The 16,800-nt window shown below is 42.9% G+C and overlaps 1 long non-coding RNA gene and 1 pseudogene across 1 annotated transcript in view; one reads left to right on the top strand and one right to left on the bottom strand.

Moving 5' to 3' along the window:
• Window positions 1-1,729: 1,729 nt before the first annotated feature.
• LOC103366636 (rho GDP-dissociation inhibitor 1-like) lies at window positions 1,730-8,598 on the bottom strand (annotated as a pseudogene).
• Window positions 8,599-10,455: 1,857 nt separating this feature from the next.
• Window positions 10,456-16,800, top strand: part of LOC103366634 (uncharacterized) — a 128,630-nt gene continuing 122,285 nt past the window's right edge. The window contains exon 1 of the long non-coding RNA XR_520676.1: window positions 10,456-10,779. This is a non-coding gene — a long non-coding RNA (uncharacterized LOC103366634). The remainder of the gene's footprint in view (window positions 10,780-16,800) is intronic.

Raw genomic sequence — 16,800 nt, 5'->3', positions numbered from 1 at the left:
TAAACTTGATTAAATGGTGAGTTAAAATTAAAGTCTAAAGATAATAGCCCCACACAGGACACAAAACCCAGTCTCCTGGATGAAAGTCCTGCGTTGGACCACTGCTGAGTTCTTACAAGAATCCTGTGGCTGGTGAATAATATCTTAGGTAGACACGGTTAGATCTGCCTGATCTCTTGCACACCATTCCATTGATTGGTTGGCAGCGGATGACAGTTCAAGTAGCATGAAAGTTTGTTCAAAAGTGACAGCACCTAAATGAAGGAAAGAGTCAGAATAGAGAAGAAGGGAAAACAACAGAAAGGAAAAAAGATGTAACCAGTAACAGATAGCACCATAGGGAACCAAAGTAACCAACGCCATGATGTCCACTTCACATGAGCACCAGTTCTTTTAAAACTATTTTTTCCTTCTTTTCTTTCCCCCAAAATTTCCATCAACACAAAAACTCGAATGAAGTGCTGCCAATAGCACGCCAGAACAAAACGCATCCCCAACCCTTAAGCCATGTAGGCCAGTGTAGAAGCTTTTACTGGTTCCAACATTCAACCAGTAATGGAGCATCGAGGAAGCAGGAGGTTAGATGGGTGCACCGATTCTATTTCTTCTGTTCCATGGTATAGTGGTGGACACACATTTCAGATGTTATCAGCCTCCGAACATGAAGCTCATTTGTTGCACAGCTGTGTTTTGATTTTTTTTCCTGCGTCAAGTAATTAGAACACACTCATCATACCAGAGGGACTTTAGGTCTGCAACCGACAATTATCTTCATTATCAATATATCTGACAGGAATTTTCAATGATTGTTCGTGGAATAAAATGTGAGACAGGTTCATCGTTACTTCTTGAAGCACCAGTTAATTTATTCAATGATAACTTTCTGTCCAAACCCCCCAAATTTATAAAATTAAAATACCAAAAAAAAGACAACTCACACATTATTCACATTTTGGGCATTTAAAAAAAAAAGAATGGCAAAACAAAAAAGTTTAATGAACTGTTTTTATGTCATATATGCAGTACAGGCTGCAGAGTCTCCTGGAATGACCATTTTCTAACAGCATCAGAGATCTGCATCCGGACATACTTGTCGACTGACCTCATCATCCTGCATATTCATCAGTGCGTAAATATGCAGAAATAACCTTTAATTCTGACAGCTATTTCTTACCGCCTCATTTATATCAGTGAGGGTAGTCCAATTAATAGAAACCCCTCGCCGTACGATCCAACCTTTATGAAGCTACGATTTATTGCATGATTGTATTAGCCGGTATGTTCACAACGCTAGAACTTGCTATCGTTTTTTATTATTTGTCATTTCCAATTACCGCTGATGGTCTGAGTTGTATACAGAAAACAAAAGCACGATGGGGATGAGTTGTGGTCAGGCTGAAACCTTCATTCACATTATTTCAGTAAATCATTGTCGGCCAAATAGTTACTCTTATAATTTGCTTCTGCAGGCAAGATGACACATGACAACTCATACAGAGAATAATCAGCTTTTTATGTAACCCTCGGTTTATTCAATCTTATAAGGTCCTTATAGTTTCAGTTACATACGATAAAAACATATCTGTCAAAAGTGTCATGTTCAGTTCAGGAAATCCAAAGTTGACTCATCACACTGTGTCCATCCAGACTTTAGTTTCTTTGTTTTGGCTGCAGGTTCTTTACATTTACAAAGCAGAGGAAGACGTTAATGGAATGAGCTAGCGGTGAATCAGTCTTTCTTGACAGTGAAGCTCCACTCCCAGGAGAGCTGGTCGTGTTTGTCGTAGTCGGTGAACTTGGACTTGATGTTGTAGATGGCGCGGGCCAGCATCCCTTTGTGCGATTCTCCATGGTGGTGAGGAACTCGTATTCCTCGTCCGATCTGGGGCCACAGCTGCCCACCATGCAGTCCGACTTGTCAACTTTAACTCCTTTCCTGGATGATTGCTGAATACACTTCAGACCTGATACCATGTCCTTGTTGACCTTGAAGTTGATCTTTATTCTGTAGAACTCCCTCCTTCAGCACAAATGGGTTCTTCTTGAAGATTCTCCAGGTCTCCCTGCAGGTCAAGGACCAGAGGTTGTGGCACCGACTCACAAAGCAGTCATTCGTGTCACCTGGACGTTGGGGGCGTTGGGATCTGCAACAGACTTGCCCAGGAATGCCTTCTTGTGCTTGTGCAGGCTCTCGTCATCTTTGTCCAGCTCCTGGATCTCCTGTAAGCTCTTCTGGGCGGGAGGTTTGTAGTTTGGAGTCAGACTTCACATTAAATGTTACATTTTTGACCAGTTCGTTTCCAGAACGTAGGTTTCATCTCTCAGGTCTGACAGCTAAACCTAAATTATACGAGATGTTTCAGGACTGGTGTCACAAAAGATATATTTCAAATCTAAACTACAAACTACAAGTTTTCGCCTTCGAGGTAATCCCCCTGGAGTCTAACACACTTCCCTAGCCTTCTCTGCCATGGCGCCATGCACTCCTGGAAGGATTCTTCCGGGATCCTCTGCAGCTCCGTCGTCACAGTCATCTTGATGTTGAAGCAGCCACAACTTGTCCTGCAACAACTCTCGCCTCTTCTCGTTCACTGAATGAAGGAAATGCAGCAGGACCTCTTTGTAGACGTGCTGGTTTATGGTCTGAAGGGGAAAACTCGTAGTTTGGAGTTTGGGTTTGAAATATATCTTTTGTGACGCCAGTCCTGGAACTTTAGTGACACACAATAGAGATATATACAAACAGAATCTTGTTTTTTTAAAAATAAAACAGATGCATTTTAATACTGTCTACACACTTTTCAATGGCAATAACACGAAATCTGTGAATCACTGTAATCAGTATGTATGTAGTTGAATGGGGAGTGATATGAGAACTACAGTGATGAAGAAATGGTTCCACGAAAAGTTCTGCCAGAAAAATTAGTTACTGGATGTAACTCCAGTTCTATTGTGTGGGCTGGTCAGACTGGGATCTGTGGTGGCGGAGAACACCCCTCAGCTGCAGCCCTGGTGAAGAGGTTGGGTTCACAAGGAAAGACTGAAATTACCTTTAAAAATGCAGGAAACCCCATTTAGATCCAGAGGGTAGGATATGGCTATAGCAGTTACCCCTGCTAATAGCAGTTTTGAACTGTTTGGTTAAGGTTAGGGCAACGTTTCTGTCTGGATTTCAGTGACTTTTGCTGAAGTAAATGTTAAAAAAGCAACTTTTTTCTTACCCCAAATGACTCCAAAGAACCTGCAGCTGTGGAAAAGAGATTCATGCATCGGATGAGAAGCAGCAGCTCCACAGTTCAGTGTGTCTCATTGAATCTATCTACTGTTGGTTAATAAGCACTGATCCGTCATCAGATCCAGCTGCTGAGGAGCCTGCAGGACACCGTGATAAAACAAACCGGAGACCTTGGTTCCCTGTAAAAATCCAAAGCAATTATTGGAGAGCAGTGAATCTTTGCAGTCTAATAGTGCTCTCGGTGTTCTTTTCGAGCTTTTAAACTAATTCGTGATTGATCGCTAATTATCGGTGCTGGGGCCCCCAGAGACAGCTGGGCCCCTCCCTCCTCCTCCACAGCGGCTCTACCTTCCAAACAGTCCACTCTGCTGCTCGTTCCCGCAGCTCAATAGTCTTCAAGACGTTTGAATAATCATGGTGGCCTTTTTTCCCAATAAAGAAGGTGGAGCCTCCCAACAATAAAGCACTGGAATCCCGATAACACCTGGTGGACGGTGCAATAGTCTGGGCGCAGGTAAATAGCTTTAATGATCAAAAGCAGTTTGAGTGCATCATAATTTCCAGGAATGTGTCCATACCAATCAGCTGGTGAACTTTAATCCTCAGGAACAATGTCAAATAACTGCGGCTCTACTTATTCTTTGTATCGACTGCGGTGCAGAATCAGAAACATGGAATTGATAAGCTTCTCTGCGTAATGACAGGAGTGTCTCTTAATAGCGCTCCGATTGATGTTGGCTGTTCGGAGGAGAATCACTCTCAGGCCCCGCCAACAGCAGCATTAACAAAGAGCGTCATCGATGACAATGTATTTATTTCTTTCAAGGTCGGATCAATTGAAGCACAGGTTTTGTCTTGGAAATCTATTCCCTCAATTTGCGCTGTGCAGCAGGATCCAGAGTATAAAAGTGGAGCTGGTGTGGTGAGGCTGCTCAGAGCTGCCGTCCTGCTTCTACAGGAGGCTCTGAGGCTTCACTAGCTCTACACACTGCAGGTAAGACCATGGCTTTGTCCTTACGAGATCCTGAGGGGAGACTCTTGAAGATTAGGTTAAATGGAAGCTAAAAGAAGTGCAGGAGTTTTCCAAGGACACTTTATATGAGTGTTAGGATTGCAGCATTTAATTAATAGTGGCAAAGGCAACTTTTCTGAAACTAATTGTTTGAATTTTGGACTTACAGATTGTTTTTGTCTAATAGAGAATGAAACAGCTTTGTTTTGGTCAGACAAATCTCAGCATTTCAGAGACTCAAAACACTTGACTTTAGAAAAGAATCCACACATTACTCAGTTCTATAAAACTTGCCAGTTGCAGCTGGAAAAAGTTATTCTTATTATGATGTTTGCTGTTGATGCTATAGTCACTGGAGAGAATAAGAAGGAAGAAGACAGTTCCAACTGGATCTCATCATTCAGCTAAAACTACACAGGAGGTGGAGAGCCCATAAACATTAGTTAAAAGGCTCTGTGAAGCATTTTCACAGCAGACTTTTTGATTTGTCACAGCATGAAATGCAGGTGTAACTAATAACTTTAATGAGGACTTCCTTCCACTCAGCTGTCCTGGCTGCAGGATCTTGCTGTTTCAGAAGAGCAAGTTAGGAGTCACTTTGCCGGTTTGGACTTTTTCATTCAGTTCCAGGTCACAGTTTCATAGTCATGGTGTTCAACTGACTTGCAAATATGTTTAGATGGGAACAGCCAGATGGAGTTAGTAGCTATTGTGACACATAATGAGGAAATGTTGCATTCATGAACCTATCAGTTAAATGTTCACTGACTTTGTATTTTCTCAGAGTCCAGTATTTCTTGTGACAGTGACTTGAGACACAAAACCCTGATCATGTCATTAAAGCTGGGGTAGGCAGTACTTTTGGCATCATTGGGCAAAACCTGCACACTAACCTTTAAGCATGTTGTCATTCAAGTGGTCTAAGAGGACACTAAACTTTTGCACCTCCTCACAGGGCATTTTTACTGACAGTATTAGATGGTCTTGTAGGCAAGAGGGCAGAACTGTAGAATATGTTTTCAAACGGGGTCCAGATTTCCACCTACTGCAGCTTTAATTGCTCTGCATTTGTTACCAAAACTAGAAAACATATTAGAATCGGGAGGTCTCTGGTGTGAGAGTTAAACGCAACCAGTCCACCCCAACCACCTCCCACTGACTCTGGTGTAGTTGCGTAGGACTTCATCCATTCAAACACAGTGCATGCGAACATAATTCAGCCATGTTTGCCACCACAACATAACTGGGAACCCAACTATGTAATTTCTGAGACACGGGGTTGTTTCAAAAGCACTTCAGTGCTCCAGTTAGCAAATGCAGAACGTCATGATAGTCCGTGCTCATTCTGATTGTCGGCAGTTCAGAAGTATGTTCAGGCTGTTAAACTGTTCTCTTAGATCGTATAATTGTTTCGGAGGCTTTTTGTCATCTTTCAGTGAACTTTCAGCCAGACAGTAACACATTAGCTCTGCAGTGAGAAGCTTTGTGAGTGAAAGAGTGTAAAAATCTGTTTGTGCATGTCTTGAAAACTTGTAATGCTGCCTAACTGGGATTACTGAGCACGACACCTACAGAAGACACTGTTCTTAATTACACCTGATAAGTCACAAGCCTGTGTACTGATTTTATTTGTCACAGTTTGCTGTTTTTGTGGTTAATATTCAAAGAAATCTGTAGTTCTTCCAAAGACTAAGAACTTGTTTGTCTAACTTTCTTGAGAAGTCCAACATGGTTTGTGGCTGAACACTGAACAGAAACAGCACAGTCCAAAGTCAAGTGTGTTTTAGTACGCATTCTAAATTTATCAAGTAATTTTACTTTAACCTGTTACCACAAACACCCTGAAGGAGAAACTGTCTGGACTGAAGTATGTCTAAGGTCCAAATGGGGGCGCTAGTGCTCTATGTGCAGGTTTGCTCGACACGTACGGGCTGTTTAACAGCCTCTGCAAAGCACAAGAGGGATCTCATGAGCACCGTGCCTCCCCATCCCGTCGTAGCAGTTTCCACAGTCTGCAGCCTTTGATTCATTGCCTGCAACATGCTTTATGTGGGGTAGTTTCACCCGAGTCGCCGCTATCATTCAGTCCCATACACTGCCGATAAACCTCTATCACGCTTTGTCACATGTCTTGTTACTTGTGTCGGTGCTGTTATGGGTAGCAGTTGAAGTTAAAAAAAAAACAAAACAGAAAAAAGCGTTGTTCAGATATTTACTGCTAATGATGCTTCGAACGCTTCGTCAATATGATAGCCTATAACCACGTCCATCAGCACCTGGCAAAAAACAGATCAATACGTCTGCAAAAATCAATTAATTGTTTTATCAATGGGTGAAAGCGTTTCAGAGGGATTATTTAAATTTCACACCTTCTCACAATTAGAATAGTCTGAACGGCGTAATTGCTCTTTGTCCTTGCTCCACTTGCTTCGAGTTCAAGTCCATTTAGGAGATGTTGTCTACTGGCGGAAAAATATATCTCCAAACCTTAACTGATCATAGTCCCAAGCTAATTGGTTTAATTAAAGGAACAGGCCACTAAATCCACAGATTGTACAAACCTCCTGGTGATAGAGATTTTAATGGATGCCCAAAATTGATCCCCAAGGCCTGAAGATGTACTGTACACATTTGCTCTTCAATAATTTGAAATTTGCCTCCTGGGAAACATTAATGACATAAAAACAGTAAAACTTTTTTTCTTTTTTTTGTCTGCTGCCACTGTAGCTACCGGATGAAAATATAAAACCATGCGATGCTCGATGGGGGGAGCTCTCATTGATTTTAATTGCTTTGTTTTTCACATCTATTGCAAACGTGAGCCTAGTGAGGTAATTCCCTGCACCGTATATACGATTCATTTCTTATTTTTACACCAGGAATATAAGATCAATACAAAGCAGAGACATACTTACATACAGGCACCACACTGCTTAGCAAGTTCAACATGTCTGTGTGTTCTTTAGCTACTTCTTATTGGTTTATTGACTGGGGGGAACGAGAAAACAAACAACTGCCTTGCCACCATTATTGCTTTTAACCCCCCCTGCTCACAATGCACTTGGCGTTGGCTTGCTGCACTTCACCAACACCACACACATCTGTTTACTCAGGAGCAGGTGGATGGACACTGTTCTTCTATTGCCTGTAAACAGCTTGTCACTCCCTGCCCTCTTTAGATGGTGGGAGTGGCGGGCGGGTGGTCCTCAGGGGGGTTAAGGCTGATGAACGGTACGTCGTGTTTGTCTGACCCTCCTCATTTCATCCCAGACAGGCTGCGGGGGCTGCAAGGTTGTGGCCGAGAGGGCAGCCGAGTCGGAGTTAATGACAGGGCTTTGTTCGGCGCTGCGGCTCTCGCCAGGATAGACCTGAGCCAGACAATGGTCGGGGTCACAGGTCCTCGGAGACCCAGGGTGAGAGGGCTAATGTGTCAGCATTGAGCTAAGAGAAGCAGGCCAGTGTGGTCTGCAGCCGTGGGCTCAGAGGCTTCTAACGTGGTCAGGGCTGGTTTCTCTATTTTGGTCTTGGTAAAAAGCTGCCATGCCACCGGGGTACTGTTTTATCATCCAGCCTTTGGCATATATCGCTTTTTCCTACAGAGGTTGATTGTCTGAAGGCTGGAACCTCAGACAGCTTCAGACTGATCCAGGCTCCTGGAGGGAACAATAAGTCATGGGAGGTCTGTTTGAATCTAAGAGGCTTCAAGTCTTAAGGGACCAGTGGAAAACCTACTTGAACACAATGTGAACATGTTAACTGTTCCAAAATAGATGGCAACACCAGCAGCAGCAGCTTTATGTACCACTATGCACTTTTGGAATAAAAAGTTTGTCTTAAATGATTGTGATGCACCACGATTGGAGATGATAATAAATCTACTTTGGAGTCACTTGGGTATTAAATATTTGACAACAACACATAAAATGGAACCCAACCCCACTGGGCTCGACTAAATATAGTTTGGACCAAGCCTTGCGTTAAGTCTTGCTTATTCTGGCCCATAGAGACCTTATGTGCCATTCAGTGGCTTCTGTCATCCAGTCTGATTTGAAAGCAACTAACAGGAGCAGGTGTAATAAATCTGCTCATTTAAATTGCAGGACTACACATGTCATTCATATTAGCTTCGACCTAACAGCCTACAGTAGCTGTACGCTTGATCCATGGACAGTATAAAGGCCTTAGTATGCAAAAAAACCAAACATCTTGATTGTCTAATAATGTATTAAAACCTACTTCTGATGCAGAAATCTCCCTTCAGTGCACTGTTGACGTTCTTCACACTGCTGTCATAGCCGAGTTCGCCACCATGTATACCTTCAAGGAGGAAGTGCGTGCTTATGTCCCCCATCTGCACGACTGATTGCGTAAAGACATTAAAGACACACAAAAGACACAAAGTTCTGGAGAGAGATCAAGTGGGATGCAGCCAGAAGGAGGTTGTGAGTGTGCGTCAGAGCAGATATAAACCTTTGGTCATGCTCATACTTAGGCCGAGCTACTTTGTTTTGTATCAAGCTTTTAACTGCTGCTTCATAATTTTCTTTTTTTTCATTTGGCATTTCTTTCATGTTTACACTCCCACAGTTAAATCAACACCAACAGTATTTCTGTGTGTGTAACTCAACTGTGACTCCTGCAAGCTTGACTAGCCCCTCTGTTCCTTTGTTTGACTCTAGCTTTTAATTTTGATCTCGTTACACTCCCGCCCCCGCTGCCCCGTCCTTCCATCAACCCGGCACATGCGGCTCTGGCTTATCCAGCCGTGGCATTGACCTCTCATCTTCATATTGACCCGCTGTTTCCCATGACCTCTAACCTATTGAGGTCAAGCCTGCAGCCGTCTGGACCTCCTCCTCCACATCCACCTGGCTCTTATCTCCACCCTTCAGATGCCCCAGATGGATTTCTTTCTGCTCAGGACATCTACAGGATTACATTGTTGTCTCAACAGACAGCTCCAAGAGTGAGCAGCAGGTCTGACTACAAAATTATTTCTGTTATTATGGTTCAGATTATTCCACCAAGACCTAAATTGGCTGCTTTAATGTGATCATAAAGAATTGCTTTGAACTTGAACCGTCCCTTGTCTCTTTAGAGCAGCGCACTACAGATGCCGGGGAACTTTCTGCCTGTCTCTCTCTTTCGTTCTGTGTGTCTGTCGCTCCCTGAACTCGCTGTCCTCATTCCACAGCCTGGTTTTGATACATAGTGTCCTGATAGTTTGCTGGGGGAGAATCTGGGTCAGCGTGGGGAGCCTGAGATAGCACAGGCACGAGGCTGACTCGCTGAAGAAATACGTCACATATCGCTGTACAGAGGCTAGAGACAACAATGCCTCTTTGCAGGTTTAAAACAGCAACTTGCACATACCTGACATACCTGTCGGATGTGTCCGCCTGAGCAGCATCACCGTGTGCACTGGTGGGATCAGCGATAAGGCCCGGGCAGACTTTAAATAAGATGCCACATAGGTCCAGATAATATTTTTTTTTATCTCTCTCAAGCAGAAGTGATTCAGGGAATTTTTCCACATGAGCACATTTCATTATGAAATTGACTGTGATTTCTTTGGCATTTTGAGTGACACATTTGGGATTAAATGTTACATCACTGGAGTCTAGACAGGCATCTAATACGCACATGATTGAATTACATGGATTGAGAATTTTTTAGCGGTGAATTATTTTTATGTGACTAATATAACTTGGATTTGACATCAAAATTCTGCTTTTTCTGCGTGCGATCTTGTTGTTTCTCCTGTAATGCGGGTCTTGCCTCTCGGAGCTGAGAGGACTTTGGTCCAGCAGCAGCAGCAGCAGCAGCAGCAGCAGCAGCAGCAGCAGCATTCCTGATCCCTGCTGAACTGAGAGCTATAGGGAGAGAGGGGAGGGAAGGAGGGAGAGAAAGAGCTGTGAGGGAGGAGGAGGAGAGGCGAGGGGGGGAGGCAAGAACAAGAGAGGAAGTGAGTGTTCATTACAAAGTGTGCCTCTCGGTTGTGGGCATGCCCAGTAGAGTTCGCCTTGCAGCCTGAAATCCAGCCTCTAAATTTGAACAGGAGGGAGACGAGGTGACTGAGCACACTTTTGTTGCTGCTCTCTCTCTCTCTCTGACTCTCTCACTTTCTCTCCCTCTCTCCCTCTCTCTCTCTCTCTCTTGCAATGTTATTCTTCCCCTCCTCTGTCAGTAGTGAGTGTGTGGAGAGATTTTTTATTTTTTTTTGCTATGGAAGAGCAAGAGGAGGTGCTGAATTTCAGCTAGTGCAAAATGCAACAAGGGGGAAGTAAAGAAAATAACAAGAAGAAGAAGAAGAAGAAGAAGAGGAGGAGGAGGGAGAAAAGGCATGAGAGAAAGACTTCACCCCCATCTTCCTCTTCCTCTCCCTCACTCCCTCCTCTTGCCAACGACTTTTACCTCAGAAAGAGCGGAGAGACCAACTTCAAAAGGCAGTCAGGAGGGAGCTGGAGTGTGAAACGTGAGGAGAGAAGCAAGATGAGAGGCTGACCGGCGTTGTGTTTGCTATGCTGTCCAGGTCAGTGCCCAGGAAACACTCCACAACTCTTTTCCTTTACTTGCTTTTTTGTGCTTGAAAACTCCTGCTTACTTTAACGTACATTCAGTGCTTCTCTCTCTCTTTTTTTTTTAAATGTACATGTGCTGGTTTTCTGAGTTTCAAACATAGCGTGGGTACTCACGGGCAGTTTGTGTTAACAAGACTGAGTGAGTGAGTGAGTGACAGGCTGTACGGCGTCTCCTCTCAGCACCGTGCAGCCGGTGTCAGCCACACCGCAGTGAAAGTACTGAAACTCCAGCTGCTCCCTTCAGCACTACATATGGGAACTGTTTTAGTTGATCGGCTCAGATGTTCACATGCGTACACGTGCTGAGGGAGGACAAGCTCGACGAACGTGGCCACGTGGTTACGATAAGGGAGAAATCACAGAGACGTTGCTGTTAGGCTGGCTGCTCGCTCTCACTCACATGTGGCTGAGTTGCAGCGGAGGTACAAGCGACGTGATTCATTTGCACGTTTTTGTGAAGGGACTTTTGAATGCGTTTTGGACAGAACTTCTCTCAGGTGCACTTTCTGGTTCTGATGCATGAGGTTACAAAAAAAGAAGTGTTCATTATGTGGGGTGTGGTTGCTCTGGTTGTGTTTTTAAACTGCAAAATTGCCGTTTTTTAAATTTTAACAGTGAGAATTCCCCCAGATTTTCGCAATATATTTTAAAAATAATGCAATTTGCTCTGTTTCATGATTTAATGTGTTCTGTTCAAATGATGGCGACTGGGCTTCATCCTAAACACGAGGGCCGATTCACAATTTTATTTATTATAATAACAACCACAGTAATAATCAGTGTGTTGTTTTCTTAAAGAGATGAGTTTGTAATTTTGAGTCCACCGTGAGCCCACCATTGATTATTATTTCTGAGGGTTGTCAGGCAGCTCACCTGTCTGCAGCCGTCCTCGGTCCGAGGCACCCCTGAGGGCCCGTCCCATTAGCTATCCCAGCATGCCTTGCCACTGACAACCAAGTGTCAGCAGCGGCCTCCCAGGAGGCTTTGTTGTTGACACGTTTATTATTCCTGAGCTGTGAAAGTGGGACACAGCACAGATCCTACAGCTGTACAGAAGAGAGGAGAGAGACTTCTGCATTTACAACCAATTATTGTAATCAGTATTATTATTAGCAGCAGCAGTAATTATTAGTATTCCATTTATTTGCTGTGTGTCGATGGCGTTCTGTGTCAGGTTTTTTTCTTCTACTGGGCAAAACAATGTGCTGAAGCTCCTAATAGTTACATTTCTAATAGATTAATCTGCTAATTGTCATTTTTTTTAGATTTAATTTCATTTAATCAACTGAAATTATTGATTCTTTTATTTTTTAAATGTCAGGAAATTTGGAAAAATAAACATTATAATTTTCTAACCCAAAACTAACGCTACAAATATGACACTATGTATTTAAGGATATTTTACAGATATTATATTTTCAAAATGTATGTTTGCTAACTAACTAATATGTATAGAAATAATGTAGGGTTTGTTAGGATTAAATGCACCACCCAGTAGCAAACACTACCTTCATATATTTACAGTAGTAGAGACTGTTGCCTTCATATCTATCATACCAGACATACTGGAGCTGACCCTCTGCTCATCCTCTTGCCTGTAATGGTTTCAGTGGGAGTCTCCCTCAGTTTCATACGTACTCACAAAACTATCTCTAATAGTTACAAATGTGTCTCTAATAGTACCGTCTCCTTGGCACGACAATGTTTTGTTTCCTATGTGACTTAAAATCCATTTTATAATTTATTCTACATTGTGATGGTTTAACAGCTACACCTTGTAGTTAAATGCCTGAGCCATATTTTATTACAATTTTGTGGCAATTTTTACAAAATTCTTTGAAAATAAACAACACAAGAATACCCAATAGTAAAAACACATTCTCGTCTCCAAAATGTGCACTAGTGGTCATTTGTAAAATGCATTTTGAGCGTCAAGGTTCATTCATGATCGATGAAACGTTACTTTGACAAAAACGGATGATTTCACGAACAGAGCTACTGTCAAATGTAAGTGAGTCTTTTTTGAACACAGTTATCATGAGACAAGTGTTTTATAGTTGAATTTTTGGCCACTTGGGGGCAATGAAACAAAAACTCAGGATGGCGAGCATTTTCGCAAACACTCGTCCCGTTTTAGCTCCGTCTTTGGTCTCCTCCAGTGTCTGAAAAAAACCCATCTTGCTCTTTAGCCGCTAAGTTCTCTGCTGTGTTCACCAGCTAGTCTCTAACTATGTCTTTGCCAGCAGAAAATGATGCGATGAGATCGGTGAGAGTGAGTCAGAACAATGGAGTCGTAGGCAGGCAAACAATGAGCTGAAATTCAGTATGAAGCTCTGAGAAGTTGCATATTCAGCTGATAATTCTTCGTAGGTCCTTCACTACAAACAGCCCCTTTCACACCATCACGCTCTTTTCAAAATGCTAAGTATGATAGAGTCATATTGTGAGATCTTTGTCACCGCCTTTGTGGAGAAATTTTTCAACCTAAACAATGTGCGCATGCACAGATCGATTTACTCGTCACGGTTAACACTCGTCGATGTTTTCTGTGGCTCTGGAGGAGCTTTTCAAAACATGCATCACACGAGGTTTGAAAGACGAGCGCCGAGGCTTAATAAAGGGTCCTATTGAGTTGCTTTATGGTAAATGCAGCATTCAAGTCTGTCAGGATTTTTTCTTATCCCTATTTTGACATCTGTATTCAAGAATAGATACATGAAATGCAATAAGTGCACTGTTGTGTACGCAGAGGTGTCAAAAGCGTCGGTCTTGTCATTTCCTAGCAGCAGCAGCAGCAGCAGCATTGTGGCTCCATATGGGGCGGCTCAGGGAAGCTGTGGAAGCAGCTTACATCAGAACATCAGGAGTTCATTTATTTAACTAGCAGGATGACTCCCTTCTTCCTGGGAGACTGGGTTCCCATGCGTTCCTCCCCGTGTCCCACCCCCGATGTCCCATCTGAGGCTCCGTGATCCATCACACAGCAGGCGGCCATGTTTTCTGAAAGGGCCGTGAACTTGTTACCTCCCTCAGCCCGCCTGCCTGAATGTCAAACTCATTTTTCTTTTCTCGTGTCCCCTTTCTCCGGTCTTCCCCTTCCCAGGATTGCTGGTGTATTGAAATAATTGGGCCGCATTCAGTGCGACCAGGTTGCCAGTGCAGCTTGTGAATAGAGACATCAAGTTTGGAGCCACGATTTCTCTCTGACCTTCCTTTCACAGCTCCTTCCTCCGCCTCCCTCTGAGGTCGTGATGGGTCATCATCATGACTCCAGCCTCTCAGTACAATGACACAACATCCATGGTACATTATCTACAGTGGGTCAGCCGGCCTGGAGCTCTGTCTATAGACTATTCTTCCCTGCTCCGTTGTCTCGGGCATCTCTGGATCCAGCCTGTTCGACATGGCACACATTCAAAATGGCAACCTCAAGGGGCTTTTATTCCTCCAGCAGAATTCAATCACTTTTCTCTCTCATCTTTCTGCCTCTCTGCTGAGTTATTCAGAGTTTAATGAGGGAGGGAAGATAAAGGCAAGCTTATGGTTTGCCGGATGATGGAGAGGCTGCCTTTTTGTTTCTGTTGGAGGAGGCACACAGCGAGTGTTCATGTGAAATGAGTTTTTTTTTTTTTTTTTTAGAGGAAGGTGATTGAGATGTCTGAGAAAGAGCCAGGGAGTCTGGAAAAGCAGGGGTCATTAAAGTGTCAGAGGAGTTGCAGCTCTTCAGATATTCCTCTTCAGTTTAGATACAGCCCAGGTTGCAGAGGGTTGAGTGAGAAGAGGATTTAGTATTTTTTTTTATCTTTTGGCAAGGAGGTCTAATCTGCTGCGAGGTATTATGATTATCAAACATTAATGCACTGATTTCACCATAGGCATCAAATAGTTATGTGCCTCTACACCTCCAGTGCCATGCATCATTTTAATGACTGCACAGGATTATCCCCTTACATAACCGAGTGTGGGTGGTTTGGAGACGGCTCCTGACAGTGTGGGAGGGCATCAGACCGGACCGAGGAAGCGCCGGGCTGACGCTGGATGACGGGGCTGTTGTTGTGAGGTTCAGCGTGGGTCAAAGTCCGTACTATGTATCAGCTGTCAGCAAGCGTGTTTGCTTTACTGGCTGCACGGGCGTCAGCAGGGTTCCTCTGTCCGACATCTGAAACAGCACCCTGAGCGGAGAGGTAGAAGAATTTTAGCTGCTCCGTCTCTCTCTTTCTGACACGCAGACAAAAAAAAAAAAAACACATCACTGTCACTGAGGTCAGCGCTGGTCTATCTCTCAGGAGCTGTTTGTTGCTTTTCCCTCAAGCAGTTTCACCAACCAGCTGCTGTGGATGTGCAGTTCCAAGAAAGGAAAAAAAAAAAAAAACCCTCTTCGTGGTATACAAGGTCAGTTTGGGTACATTTTGAAAGGGATGAGGCAGGTTTTTAGGAACACAGATTATTATCACACCTCGCCACAGCACGTAGCTCTCCTGGATTTGTTTTTGGTGCACTGGGTGAAACTGTAGGTGAAGAGAGCAGGAGCACATAGCGAGATAAAAATAAATTAAAAACAAAAATCAATTGGACTTCAAAAAAATGACAATCTTTAGTTGGGAGCTGGAGGAGCCCAGGGCGGTGTTAATTGGTGTGTTGCTGTTGCAAAAGCCTCCAAATCAATACATGTAAATGTAAATAATGCCAGAAATAAGGCCAGATCAGAGCTGTTTTCTTCATATCTACCACAAGGCTGCAGCGCAAAAATCAAAACAAAAATGATAAATAACTGTGGCGGAGGTTGGTTATTCAGGGGGTTGATCAATGATATTTGGAAGTGGTTTATATTTGCAGTAAAAATCAAAAATGACAAAACTCTAAACACAAAACATGCCTTTGTTTATTTATGTTTTGCATATGTTTATTTATTCCTGTGTGTTGATACACTATTGTTTGTGACTTGTGACCAATCAGAGGTGAGAACACAGAGACAGAGAGAGGCAGCAGAGATGTCAGAGCCAAGGTAGCACATTTAGAAAAGAATCTATTTGATCAAAAAATACAAAACAAAACAGAAACAACAACAACAAAAATGAAACAATGCTCAACACTGGATCTGCTCCAGGTCAAAAATCAGATGTCCCCCAAACTATAATCATCAGAATCAGATTTATTGCCAGGTGTAGTTTGTACCATACGAGGAGTTTGTTCTGGTGGGTTACAATAAATATACACAGTGAGGAACAATGTGCAAGATAAAAATATACAAATAGCCAAAAAATAAAAATAACTGTAGTAGTGCAAAGCAGAAGCAAAAGATATTGTGCAGTGAAGAACTAAGTTTAAATAAGAACCATAGAACTGTGGTTATTTACAAGGATTTAGTGCAAGGTGTGGAGGTGCAACATGACCAGTAACAGTGATGGTGAGCAAAGAGAGACGGTAACGCCAATATTAAAAAGTTATTAATACAAAAATCATGATCTCCAGCTGTGAGACTGGCAGATATTTAAAATGAGAATAAGCACCTTTTTGGGGGGAACAAAAAACAGACAAACAAATTTTTTAAAAAGTATTTATTTCTCTTAAAAATGCAATTAATAAATAAAAAAGTCACATTAGATGGCTGAATGAAAACAGTCTGTTCACTGTGTGTACAAGCTGCACATAATAATCCAAACTAATTTATCTAAACTAGAAAAAGAGAACCGTGAGATGAGGAGGAGGCAGCCATAACAAAGAGGAGTGCAGTGAGAGGGTAACCGGCCTGGAATCAGCAAGAACAGCTGATACATCCTGAAGAAGAAAACACAGCGTGGCTCCACAGAGAACTGCAAAGGAAAAGGCACACAACAGTGGTCACAGTGGGCTCATCGTCATGTCCAGAGCTGTGCACCGATTCCAGTTTTGCAACATACAGATATTATTCTTTTAATCATGCAATTAATAAATTAAAAAGTGAATCAGTTGGCTCATCCACTCTTTATATT

This window comes from Stegastes partitus, unplaced genomic scaffold (assembly GCF_000690725.1).
Source record: "Stegastes partitus isolate 25-593 unplaced genomic scaffold, Stegastes_partitus-1.0.2 Scaffold961, whole genome shotgun sequence".
NCBI lineage: Eukaryota > Metazoa > Chordata > Actinopteri > Pomacentridae > Stegastes > Stegastes partitus.
The sequence above is the reverse complement of the archived record's forward strand: the minus strand, read 5'-3'. Positions and strand labels throughout refer to the sequence as shown.